The sequence below is a fragment of the Bos grunniens genome, chromosome 7 (assembly GCF_055505025.1).
Source record: "Bos grunniens cultivar Pamir isolate PY7600 chromosome 7, Bosgru_T2T1.0, whole genome shotgun sequence".
Classification (NCBI taxonomy): Eukaryota; Metazoa; Chordata; class Mammalia; order Artiodactyla; family Bovidae; genus Bos; species Bos grunniens.
This window is the reverse complement of record NC_141171.1, coordinates 76311074-76325505: the sequence shown is the minus strand read 5'-3', so window position 1 is coordinate 76325505 and position 14432 is coordinate 76311074. Positions and strand designations below refer to the sequence as shown.

Here is a 14432-nt window from a genome sequence, read left to right as displayed (position 1 = left end):
TTATAAAATAGAATATTTTAGATTTGTATAGTATACAAGAGCTTTCAGAGTGTTTTCATATATAATGTATTCAAACAAATGTTATTTAACTTTTTGTCTTTTATTTGAGAAGATAAACAGGTAATTTTAAGGTTTAGGAATGACAGAGACATTTCCGATGCTGCCACTCAGCTTTGCTGTTGAAAAAAAGAATTGCAGAAGACTCCCTTCTTCTCACTAGGCTAACTAGGTTGGAGACTCAGTTCTAAATTTTGCTACTTAGTTTTAGTTTCTGGATTTACTCACTTGAAACACTTGGCTTTCTTTCTGTTATTTCTTGCCTGGAAAATCCTATGGACAGAGGAGCCTGGTAGCCTACAATCCGCAAGGTTGTGAAGAGTCCAGACACAATTTAGTGTCTGACTAAACAACAACAACCTCATTATTCAGAATATTTTAAAATTTAGCTTTGGGTAGAAGCAGTGTGGCTTAAGGAAAACTAACATATAAATAGTCAAGGTATTTGAATCCCTACCTTTCCGGATCTCTACTCCTAACTCACAAAAGTTAAAATTGTACTAGAACAACTAAATGTTGTAGTTGTATTTTAAAGTGTTCTCTAATACAAATTTTCAATGAAACTCTTAAAGAATTCTTAAATAAATTCGGCTAATATATAAATGGTATACAGTGAAGAATGCATAGGTAATAGTCAAGTTCCCTCATCCAGAGATGCTCCCAGGGAATTTTCAGTGATGATAAAAGATTCCATTTTGAGAGCTTTTTGTAATGAGCTGACCTGTGTGGCTCTGCCAGCTCTCTCAATATCAAATGAAAGTTGAGCTCTGAATAAAAGTGTATCATTTGCCATTCCTAACAGTAACATGTATTTGAAGGCAGTTTATCATTTTAAACTATGACAAATCAATTTTATGCTTCATCATTATAAATATCAAGAACGGTATGCCCCCCCCCCTCACCTGCCCATCCCACTCTCATCTTTACTCAGTTGTGTCTGAACTTTTTAGAACCCCAGGACTATAGAGAACCTGGAATTCTCCTGGCCAGATTAATGGAGTGGGTAGCCTTTTCCTTCTCCAGGGGATCTTCCCAACTCAGGGATCAAACCCAGGTCTCCCACATTGTAGGCAGATTCTTTCCCAGCTGAGACAACAGGTTTGCTTATTCTAGCTGTCCATGCCATCTTATAGACCTGCTGGAGAGGTAACTTTTAGGCAGGAATTTTGGGCATATGATCTTCCATATGGAGCTCAAGTTGACTGAACCCAGAAAAGAAGTGACTCAAAGGCAAACAAATATAGACTGACCAATAACATATTCTGTGACATCATTCAGGAATATGAATGGAACCTATCAACTTCTCTTGAAACTGTGATCTAAAAATTGATGGTAATAAGTTAATTTCTAGTGAGAAATGTACCTGGAAAACCAAAAAGTAGAAATGAGCTCTCAGGTGTGGTTGAGAATATAGAGGATTTGGTAAAAGAGTGAAGAACAGATTGGATGAAAAGAGAGGGAAAGATTTTATGACAAACATTAAACTAAGCTGTCAGTTTTATTTTTTCTAAAATGTTTTCTTCTATTACATTTAAAATCAAAACTATCATAACTAAATTATATATCACTAATTATACTGTTTATTCAACATTGCATGGTTGCAGAATAACATATACATGGGATTTGACCCTGCCCCTCACCATGTATGAGTTTATCTGCATTTCTGTAATATAGGGCAATAAAGTAAGGTAAACAAAGACTTTTTTGACCAGTGAGTCAAAAGTTTTCAGAATATACTAACACCAAGTTCTCAACTAATAATCTTTAAGATTTTATTTTCTTGGGCTCCAAAATCACTGCAGATATTGACTGCAGTCATCAAATTAAAAGACGCTTGTTCCTTGGGAACGAAAGCTATGGGACAAACCTAGACAGCGTATTAAAAAGCAAGGACATCACTTTGCCAAGAAAGATGTCAAATCTATGGGTTTTTCAGTAGTCATATATGGATGTTAGAACTGGGCTATGAAGAAGGCAGAGCGTTGAAAATTGATGCTTTCGATTTGTGGTGCTGGAGAAGACTCTTGAGAATTCCTTGGACAGCAAGGAGATCAAACCAATCAGTCCTAAAGGAAATCAAACATTAATATTCATTAGAAGGACTGATGCTAAAGCTGAAGCTCCAATACTTTGTTCACCTAATGCAAAAAGCTGATTCATTGGAAAAGACTCTGATGCTGGAAAAGATTGAGGGCGGGAGGAGAAGAGGGCAACAAAGGATAAGATGGCTGGATAGCATCCCTGACTCAATAGGCATGAATTGGAGGACAGAGGCGCCTGGCATTCTGCAGTCCATGCAGTCGCAAAGAGCTGGATATGACTTAGCAACCAAACAACAACAAATTTTCTTTAATAGCTTGCTTTTCACTGGAATACATTTTGCCTTTGCCCTTTAACCTGAAAGAATAATTTCTAAGTCTATGGAATATGTGAAATAATCTACAGAGATACACAACACTGTATTTTAAAAGATGATTAACTTTCAAAAAATCAGATATTGGCTAAAATGTTCTTTTCCCCTTCATTATGCCATGAAATCCTCTTATTCAAATGAATTTCACCTACAACAAAATACATGGCATTATACTATGCAGGATAACAAAGTTTCTATGTCATCACTTTCATCAGTTAACTTTTGATTATGTTTAATAATTTCTGAGCAAAAAATTCAGCATATGACAGTAACATAACTTAATCGGGAATACAGCTTATATTGACAAAAAATATTTATCAGGTTTTAGTAGTTCTGTTTATTAAAATTAATAAACTATTTTAAAATCATTTATTTAATAAAATTTTAAAGTATTTAATAAAATTCTAATTTATTTAGTAAATTATTTAAATTGTTTGTTTAATTATTTAATTCAAATATGATTGAGTTATACTTACTAAAATAATTATGAATGTCTTTGAACCATCTATATGAAATACCACCCGAGGAAGAAGTTAAAGGGACTTCCCTGGTGGCTCAGTCGGCAAAGAATCCAACCATAATATAAGAAACCGTCTGCAATGCAGGAGACATGGGTTCAATCATGGATTAGGAAGATCACCTGGAGAAGGAAATAGCAACCCACTCCAGTATTTTGGCCTGAGAAATCCCACGGACAGAGGAGCCTGGCAGGCTATAGTCCATAGGGTAGCAAGAGTCAGACATGACTTAGTGACTAAACCACCACCACCACAAAGACTTAAGCTATAACATTATAACTGTAATCATATTGACATTATAACTTAGAGCAGGTAGGGCATTAAGGATGATGCCATAGTGATTAGTCTGGGGACCAAAGAAGTTTATATGTGCCTGTTGATGCTTATATCTTCAATATTCATAAATTCAGAAAAGAAATGCCATTTCCCCTATATGAAACTCCATGGATTCTTTTTCAGCTGGAATAAGAAAATGCTAGGAAAGAGAGATTGGTACAGAAAGTCAACAAGCAATGAGATTTTTAGATCTTCACTTCCTCCCGCTTTATGATTGGGCTGGGGATGGTTCATAAACATCTTCTAGAGATATCTATTGTCTTAAGTTAAATGAGTTTGGTCAAAAAAACAATATTATAATCAGAATCACATTTACACCTGTGATTAGACCAAGATGCTAAATATTCCAAAGAGATGAAAGAAAAAAGGGAAATGTATTAGGAGATAACTTTCAATAAATTACACTCAATAATAAAGTAAATTAACAGGAGAATAATACATTAGAGAATACTAAAAGAAATCCAATTCCAAAAAACTTTACACATGGGGAACATTCTCAACTTTCCTAGTGGGGCATGTGCATTTTTTTTTTTTTAATGACCATGAAATCAACAAAATAAGACAAATACATGTCTTTCCCATATCATCATATGCTAAATAAGCAGAGATCTGTCGAGTCACTTTAAAAATCTAGATGAACAGATTGGCTCCCTGTCCTCCAAAGGTTTACAAATAGAGGAGGATAATAGCTGACACGCTTAAGCTTCACTGTATCTGTCTTTCAAATTGATGTCACCTGGGGACACAGTCTGTAAGGCAAGTATACTTTTCTGAAGTGACCATTCACAACAGAACTCAGAAAAATCTACTCAACATCATTAATGTTTGACTTACATTTATAATTGTTTCTATTAAAAAACAAAAAACATCACTGGGAATTAAATGACCAAGCCCCTGAAAGGCATAAATGAAGACACAAATAACAGGAGAAAAAGTAAAGGTAACAACAGCATTTGTGATTTAATACACTTATTTTCCCTAAACATCCTTGTCCTTCAACCTTAATTTAATCACTGATCTGGCATTGAGCCCAACCAAAAGCATACTCCCGCCTCATTCAAAAAAAATTTTTTTAATCACTAAAGTAATAAACTTTCTAGTCCTTTGGCAGTAATATTAGATGCCAAAGAACATGGAACCATATCAAAGTTTTGAGTAAATATAAATTAGATTTCTAGCATTCTATTCACACTAAGTACAATCAAAATGTCATAATTTTTTTAGCTAGGCAAAAATTCATGTTTTCTAAAATATATATATATATTTTACATACAATTCTATATAGATATGTACAAAAGCTTTTCTACTATGTGAAGCGTAATCTTTGAACAGTTCTTTGCAGCTGTGTGAGAGCTCTAGGCTGATGGCAGTATATGACATCACTAGTCATTGGAATTCACAGACGAATTAAGATTACTATAAGTATATATCCTCATATCTTTAAAGATGCATTCTTTCTCATTTTAAAAGAATGTCCATCTGGATTATTGAGCATGACAAATGTCTAAAAAACTTTACTTTTAAGAGTATAAACATACTAGATTTTGTTTTTGAAATAATATTTTTGTTCCCCTATTATTCATAATTTTAGGAGAGAGGTGTAATATATAACCTGGTGGGCTAGCGTCCATGGTGTCACAAAAAGACACAACTCAACACCACCGGCACCACCACAAAGGTTAGTCAGGGTCCTTCTCCAGGTGATTTAACTTCTTGAATAAATGTACTCTTAGTCACAAACTTTCTAATTCTTAAATTGAGTATTAATATACTAACTCTTTTCCCTTACAGCCTATGTGCAGTTGTTCAGTTCACATGCATTATGAAGAATAATGAAAGCTTTACACAATATATTTTTTTAGCCTGGGAAATTTATATTACTTTACATCACATTTGATTTCTCAAATAAATTAATGTAGCCATTTGAAAAAAAATTTGCAAATGCATCGTGCGAGTTCACTCTATTAATCATGTCTTTTGGTATTCCTTATTTTTATATTTTGTCAATACAAAATTACTTAATGTCATTTCAAGTTCATCCTCTTCCATATACACATGTGTACAGAGCTGGGGTAATTCATTTAAGTAGTTCAACATCTCCATTGTTGCAGATGGTAAATGTGCAGATTTCTCCCTCAAGCAAAGAAATTCTTTCACAAAATAATTGCATGTTCTGCTCATTTTTTTTTTCTCTTCGTTGATGCTTTTGTATTGTTATTACACCCTGTCAGATTAGTAATTAGCATGCAGCCTCCATAGGACATAAATGCATTTGTCCTGCTTTTGTAAAAGCCCCTTTAGCAACGCAAAGCATATAATAATTCTAGATGGTAAAAGAGAGAGGAAATAATAATATAATAGGAATAACTGCAAGGTCACGTGCAGCATTAGATTGGTACATTTCTTTTTTTAATTTTTTAAATTTATTTTAATTGGTGCCTAATTACTTTACAATATTATAGTAGTTTTGCCATACACTGACATGAATCAGCCATGAGTATATATGTATTCCCCATCTTGAACACCCCTCTCATCTCCCTCCCCATCCCATCCCTCAGGGTCATCCCAGTGCACCAGCCCTGAGTGCCCTGTCTCATACATCAGACCTAAACTGGCGATCTATTTCACATATGGTAATATACATGTTTCAATGCTATTCTCTCAGATCATCCCACCCTCGCCTTCTCCCACAGAGTCCAAAAGTTTGTTCTTTACATCTGTGTCTCTTTTGCTGTATGGCATATAGGGTCCTCATTACCATCATTCTAAATTCCATATATATCCGTTAATATACTGTATTGGTGTTTTTCTTTCTGACTTACTTCACTCTGTATAATGGGCTCTAGTTTCACCAGCCTCATTAGAACTGATTCAAATGCTTTCTTTTTAAAATCTGAGTAATGTTCCATTGTGTATATGTACCACAGCTTTCTTATCCATTCGTATGCCAATGGACATCTAGGTTGCTTCCATGTACTGGCTATTGTAAACAGTGCTGCGATGGACATTGAGGTACATGTGTCTCTTTCAATTCTGGTTTCCTTGGTGTGTATGCCCAGCAGTGGGATTGCTGGGTCGTATGGCAGTTCTATTCCAAGTTTTTTAAGAAATCTCTACACTGTTCTCCATAGTGGCTGTACTAGTTTGCATTCTCACCAACAGTGTAAGAGGGTTCCATTTTCTCCACACCCTCTCCAGCATTTATTGTTTGTAGACTTTTTGATAGCAGCCATTCTGACTGGCATGAGATGGTACCTCATTGTGGTTTTGATTTGCATTTCTCTGATAATGAATGATGTTGATCATCTATTCATGTGTTTGTTAACTTTGCTTTCTTAGAGTCTGATACAAAGTGAAAACACAAGGCTGCTTGTCCAAAATTATTATGATTTTCAAAATGGTGACAACAGAGGCTTAAACCAAGTAGGGTCCCTTTTAAGGTGGGATCCACTGGTCTGGCCTGAAGATGCTCTTCAATTAAGCCAGCGCTGTTAACTAGAGAGCAAGGCCTCAAAGCAGAATGGAGTTGCATCATGATTCAATCCTGAGTTCCACTGCTTAAGTTTGACCTTGGTCAAGTTATTCACCTCAGCCTCAGTCTGGTCAACCATAAAGCAGAGACCACAATGTACAACAAGCATCTTTCATACTATCCACCACATAGTTACTCAGTAAACGCTGTTGATGTTTAACAACTAATGTCACAACTCACTGAGTTTAAGCTAGGACAGAAAAATGTTTGCACCTGGATATTTCTGCTTCTTTTGTTATCCCCACTGATGCTTTACATAAAATTAGTGTGGAATTGTAAGAGAGAGCTACGATAGTCTAGTTGGTATGTACACTCTTTTCTTTTTAAAGAAATATACATTCACAATATACATAGGTAAAATCAATATCCTATACACCCTAAACTTATACAGTGTTCTGTGTCAGTTACATTTCAATAAAGTAGAAAAAAATACCTAAATAAAATTAGTAAAAGTTGAGTTCATTCTTTTCTATTTGACTAATATCTAAAAATCACTACCTATCAGGAAGACCTAAATAGACATTTCTCCACAGAAGATCTACAGATGGCCAATAGAAGATGCTCAACACTGCTAATTATTAGAGAAATTCAAATCAAAGTTAGAATAAGTTACCACCTCACACCAATCAGAATGGCCATCATTAAAAAGCCTACAAAGAACAAGTGCTGGGGAGGATGCAGAGAAAAAGGAATTCTGCTACACTGTTGGTGGGAATATCAATTGGTGTAGCCACTATGGAAAAGGATATGGAGGTTCCTCAAAAAACTAAAAATAAGAGTTGTCATATGATCCAACAGTCACACTCCTGGGCATATATTCAGATAAAACTGTAATTCACAAAAGATGCATGCACTTCTATGTTTCTGGCAGCATTATTTACAATAGCCAAGTCTTGAAAACAACCTAATTGTCCATCAACAGATGAATGGATACAGGAAGTATGGTGCATTTATCAAATGAGATACTACTCAACCACTGACAAGAATAAAATTATGCCATTTGGAGCAACATGGATGGACCTAGAGACAATCATTCTAAGTGACGTAAGTCAGAAAGAGAAGCACCACGTGGTATCACTCATACGTGGACTCAAACATTACACAAACAAACATATCTGTGAAGCAGAAACAGACTCACAGACATAGAGAACAGACTTGTGTGCCAAGGTGAGGGGCAGGGGAGATGGGTCAGGGGTTTGGAGTTTGCAGATGCAAACTATTATATATAGAATGGATAAACAACAAGGTCTTACCATATAGCACAGGGAACTATATTCATTATCCTCTGATAAGCCATATATATATATATATATATATATATATATAATTGAATCACTTTCTGTATAGTAGAAATTAACAAAACTATACTTCAAAAAATAAATTTAAATTAATAACAAATAAATAAGAATAGAGATTAAAAAACAATAACTTTAGCTGTCAAGCTGTGTTAAGTACCAAAACATGGCAACTATTTTGACATAGTTATCTGAATTGTTGAGAAAATGTGAGAAAAGAACGGCTTCCCCCTGGGCACCATACCTGTTTTATATTACCAGTGTCAATCATGTTGGCCATCACAGTTACCAATAACCATGGTTATAGCTAAAGTTATGACATGATACTGACCACCAACAGAGAGCAAATGACCACATTCCTTCAACTGTAATAAAATATCAACTAAAACACACAAAAGCACAAACTAACCGCCTTTTAATGGAGAGAAAAATAATTAAAACCAACACAGTATGTGTGCATCCATGCGTGTGTCTGTGTATGCGTGTGAATTTTAAAATTCAGTATGATTTCCAAAATACTAAAATCTGTTATGTGCATGTTGGTACTGAGAAAATACATTGGGTTATTTTATTGGTATTATACCCTTATCACAAAATTTGATCATCTATTTGCTCACTTAAGGGGATGGATACATTTCTCCTGTATATAATGTCAGTTCAGTTCATTTCAGCCGCTCAGTTGTGTCTGACTCTTTGTGACCCCATGGACTGCAGCATGCCAGGCTTCCCTGTCTATCACCAACTCCTCATTGAGTCAGTGATGCCATCCAACAATCTCGTTCTCTGTCATCCCCTTCTCCTCCTGCATTCAATCTTTCCCAGCATCAGGGTTTTTCCCAATGAGTCAGTTCTTTGGATCAGGTGGCCAAAGTATTGGGCTTCCACTTCAACATCAGTCCTTCCAATGAATATTCAGGACTAATTTCCTTTAGGATGGACTGACTGGATCTCCTTGCAGCACAAGGGACTCTCAAGAGTCTTCTCCAATACCACAGTTCAAAAGCATCAATTTCTCGGCGCTCAGCTTTCTTTATGATCCAACACTCACATCCACACATGACTACTGGAAAAACCATAGCTTGAACTAGATGGACCTTTGTCAGCAAAGTAACGTCTCTTCTTTTTAATACACTCTCTAGGTTGGTCATAGCTTTGCTTCCAAGGAGCAAGCATCTTTTAATTTCATGGCTGCAGTCACTGTCTTTAGTGATTTTGGGGCCCAAGAAAATAAAGTCTGTCACTGTTTCTATTGTTCCCCCATCTATTTGTCATGAAGAGATGGGACTGGATGCCATGATCTTTGTTTTGTGAAGTTGAGTTTTAAGCTAGCTTTTTCATTCTCCTCTTTCACATTCATTAAGAGCCTCTTTAGCTCCTCTTCACTTTCTGCCATAAGGGTGGTATCATCTGCATATCTGAGGTTGTTGATATTTCTCCCAGCATACTTGATTCCAGTTTGTGCTTCATCCAGCCTGGCATTCTGCATGATGTACTCTGCATGTAACTTAAATAAGCAGGGTGACAATATACAGTTTCGACATACTCCTTTTCCAATTTGGAACCAGTCCTTTGTTCTAGCTGTTGCTTCTTGACCTGCATACAGATTTCTCAGGAGGCAGATCAGGTGGTCTGGTATTCCCATCTCTTGAAGAATTTTCCACAGTTTGTTGTGATCCACACAGTCCTTTGATATAGTCAATAAAGTCTTTGGTGTAGTCAATAAAGCAGAAGTAGATGTTTTTCTGGAACTCTCTTGGTTTTTCTATGATCCAACGGATCCTGGTTCCTCTGCCTTTTCTAAATCCAGCTTGAACATCTGGAAGTTCATGGTTCATGTACTTTGAAGCCTGATTTGGAGAATTTTCAGCTAGTCTGTGAGATAAGTGCAATTGTGTGGTAGTTTGAACAGTTTTGGCCTGTCTTTGGGATTGGAAAGAAAACTGACCTTTTCTAGTCTGGTGGCCACTGCTGAGTTTTCCAAATTTGCTGGCATATTGACTGTAACACTTTCACAGCATCATCTTTTAGGATTTGAAATAGCTCAACTGGAATTCCATCACCTCCACTAACTTTCTTCATAGTAATGCTTCCTAAGGCCCACTTGTCTTCACATTCTAGGATGTCTGGCTCCAGGTGAGTAATCACACCATCGTGGTTATCTGGGTCATGAAGATCTTTTTTTATAGTTCTTTTGTGCATTCTTGCCACCTCTTCTTAATATCTTCTGCTTCTGTTAGGTCCATACGTTTCTGTCCTTTATTGAGCCCATCTTTGCAGGAAATGTTCCCTTGGTATCTCTAATTTTCTTGAAGAGATCTCTAGTCATTTTCATTCTGTTTTCCTCTATTTCTTTGCATTGATCACTGAGGAAGGCTTTCTTATCTCTCCTTGCTATTTTTTGGAACACTGCATTCACACGGGCATATCTTTCCTTTTCTCCTTTTCCGTTAAAGACTTACTGAGCATGCCCCTCCCCCATCAGAACAAGACCCAGATATCCCGACAGTCAGTCTCTCCCATCAGGAAGTTTAAATACACCTCTTATCCTTCCCCTTCAGGGGGCAGAAAGAATGAAACCACAATCACAAAAAACTAGCCAAACTGATCACATTGATCACAGCCTTGTTTAACTCTGTGTAACTATGATGAGCTATGCTGTGTAGGGCCACCCAAGATGGTGGGTCATGGTGGAAAGTTCTGACAAATGTGGTCCACCAGAGAAGGAAATGGCAAACCACTTCAGTATTCTTGCCTTGAGAACCCCATGAACAGTATGAAATGGCAAAAAGATATATAATGTAGAGTACACTAATAAAATTCCCATGATTGTAAAGACAGCTATTATTCATTCCTTTGTTCTCTCATTCCACAAATATTTACTAAGCACTTTCTATATATCAGTCACTATTTTATTCATTGGGCTAAAAAAGTGAATAAACCAGACAAAAATTTCTACCCCACATAGAGCTTACATTCTATTGGGGAAGATTTCCAATAAGCAAAATGAATAAGTAAAATATTAACTAAACAAAACAATGATAAGCACTACAGAGAAAATTTTTAAAGTAAAAATTGCAATTTTTAGCTTAAAATAGGTGGTCCAAGATTGTATAACTTAAAATGCTTCTTTTGATATTCCAATATAAAGAGTGATTCATTTTTACTATGACCTAGATTGAACATAATCATGATTTTTTTTTTTTTTTGATTAGTGTCTATTCTGAGTACTGCATTATTCAGGTGTCTGGAAAATTTTAAAAAATATAAATAAATCATGTTTCTACATTAAAATTGTGGATTATCTGGTTTGAGAATAAACAGCAGTGCATTTGAAGACAATGAGCAAAATATTTCATTAAATGCTAAACTGTATGATACAGACATAAGTGTAGACCATGTTAGGAGACTCTTCATAGCAGATTGTGATAGGGTCATCTCTTCCTAAAGTTAGGGAGACAGATGTGTTGTAATAAAGGGTGCCGGTTGTGTGTTTGTGTAGTGTGTGTGTCTTATCTAGTAAATACTGAGAATCTCTAGGGATTGTTCATCTTTTATTCCCAACATCTTGTCTGGGATATGGGAGCATATAAGATCATCAGTAAAAGGTAATAGAATGAAGGAGTGGCTCATTCCTTCAATCCGTGTCTCCTGGGGCACGGGAACACTTATAAGGAGATGCTTCTTATTCTTCAGCAGATAAGAATTATTTCCGAAAATGTTGTTACTTCTATAAAACTCTGTTCATATATTGAAAAATATTTCAACATTCTTCCAGATTACTGAGTATATTATTCAAATTCTTTTTAATGAAAGGAGATTTTTCTTTAAGGTTTTGCTAGAGACTATATTGTTTCTTCTTGAAATGTACTGTAATGAATATAATATAAAGGAAGAGATCTGTAATTTAACCTTGAAGGAAAATAACTTGTAAGAAAGAGTACTCAGTTTTTCTACATTACAGGATGATTGCATAAGCAGGACAGTAGAGAGTAATTGCTCTAATATCCATAGCTCAAGGTCTCAGGTTTAGTACAAATTTCATTTTGTTTTACTGATTTGTTCTCAAAAACTACTTTAATTTTACTTATACTGAATCTCCACATTTGGACCCTATGATCTAATTATCTGTACCATAGCTGGCTATGTTGAACCAGATACAAATTATCCTTTTACCCCACATAACTCCAAGTTATTAAAATTCAACCACACTAATAAGATATCATAGTCACAATAGTTCATAGCCTCAAAACTGTATGCTTAAGACTCAAATAGAGTAAAAAATACTGTTTTAATGAGAGATATCTTATTGAATTTTACTGAAAAGGTGGGTTTTATTTTTGTTATTATATAGGTGAACAATACTACTGGAAACACTGAAATGATTACATGACTCATGGTTCTTAATTTTCATATAGCAGGTTTTAAAAAGATTCCATAATAAAGTATATTTTAATGATAATACACTTAGTCATTAAATGGTACTTGCATGATTAAATAGGCAAATTATAATAAATGGAGTAGATGTCATTATTATGAAAAGAGCCAGCTAACTATAAGAAAAATGATGTGGCTACATTTTTGAGTGTCAGTTACTAAATATCTTGTTAGGCGATTTGGTTTATTTCATTTACTTCTTTCTGCAATCTGTGATGTAGACATTATTAATACGTGTTTCTAAAGTTGAGGACATTCAGAGACAGAATGTGTAAGCAATTTCTGCCCCACCCCACAACTCAAAGTGCCAATATTTGCTAGGGTTGGAAATCGAGTCTAGATATTTTTGCTTTTAATCACTGTGCACTGCTGCTGCTGCTGCTGCTAAGTCGCTTTAGTCGTGTCCAACTCTGTGCGACCCCATAGACAGCAGCCAACCAGGCTGCCCTGTCCCTGGGATTCTCCATGCAAGAACACTGGAGTGGGTTGCCATTTCCTTCTCCAATGCGTGAAAGTGAAAAGTGAAAGTGAAGTTGCTCAATCCTGTCCGACTCTTCACGACCCCGTGGACTGCAGCCCACCAGGCTCCTCCGCCCATGGGATTTTCCAGGCAAGAGTACTGGAGTGGGGTGCCATTTCCTTCTCCCACTGTGCACTACTAGCGGCTAATTTAATGAAAGACATACCAACCAGTTTCTCTTGAAGAGTTAAAAATAACCAGCTGATGAAGACTTTTCCTGTTCCATTGGTTGTCCTGAAATACAGACACTGCTTCTGTTGGGTAGCAGCATGCGGCAATGAGAGTGCTTACAAAACAAATATGTCCAGCTGCAGGACACATCCCGGCCATTTTAAAATCAGTGAGCCGATACAACCACCAAGGACGTAAATACACCAACTGACAGGATAATTAATCCTCTGTACACAATCAATGAGGAATAGCAACATTTCTTGGGAAATGGAATATAGTAGAATGAGTCTGAATTTTCCCTGAGCACAGATGTCGAGTTGCCATTCGATGATTTATCTCTGGAAGAGACTGTAACAAACACATGAAGTCTCTCAAGGACAGCTAGGGTCGTAAATCGTGGGATATTAAAAAAAAAAAAACAATATAAATATTGTGCCAACATTTATCATTTATTTGTTGGACTCACAGGTGAGAAATAGGGGTTAGCTGGCAGGTCTAATTTGAACTAGTGTTGGCAAACCCATGATTCTCACTAAATCATTGCTTTCTGTGTTTCATTTAGCTTAACAACATATAATAAAGCTCAAACAAAGCTAGTTGGTTGCTCTGGACAAATGGAACTGTGGACACAGATTTTTGTAATGTTACAGTATAAACTATTTGGGGCTGGTTTTTCTTGACCTGCAGTGGGTAAGTTTATACACTTAGAAGGGTGCTTTTTGCACGTACTTGGGTGAAAACATAATAGCAGAACAAAATTATTTTTAAAAACATGCAAAATTGCACAGTTTGTTTTTGTTGTTGTTGCTGTTTGTTTTATCTGAAACTTACCATTGCAAAGTCAAAATCTCTAATGAAGAAGGACCTCATCGTGACAATGAGGGGTCATGAACAGAACACATATCTCAAAAAATCTCTTACGCAGTTCTGCTGTGCCTTAAACTCTAGTGATCTTGGGCAAGTTATATTGTCCCCTAGAGCTTGTGGACAGAGAAGGCAATGGCACCCCACTCCAGTACTCTTGCCTTGAAAATCCCATGGACGGAGGAGCCTGGTAGGCTGCAGTCCATGGGGTCGCTAAGAGTCGGGCACGACTGAGCGACTTCACTTTCACTTTTCACTTTCATGCATTGGAGAAGGAAATGGCAACCCACTC

General features: G+C 36.2%; 1 long non-coding RNA gene across 2 annotated transcripts in view; it reads right to left on the bottom strand.

Moving 5' to 3' along the window:
* Positions 1–1612: 1612 nt before the first annotated feature.
* LOC147369849 (uncharacterized) overlaps positions 1613–14432 on the bottom strand; it is a 222381-nt gene continuing 209561 nt past the window's right edge. For both annotated transcript variants that reach the window (XR_015168604.1, XR_015168601.1), the window contains one exon: positions 1613–2123. This is a non-coding gene — a long non-coding RNA (uncharacterized LOC147369849). The remainder of the gene's footprint in view (positions 2124–14432) is intronic.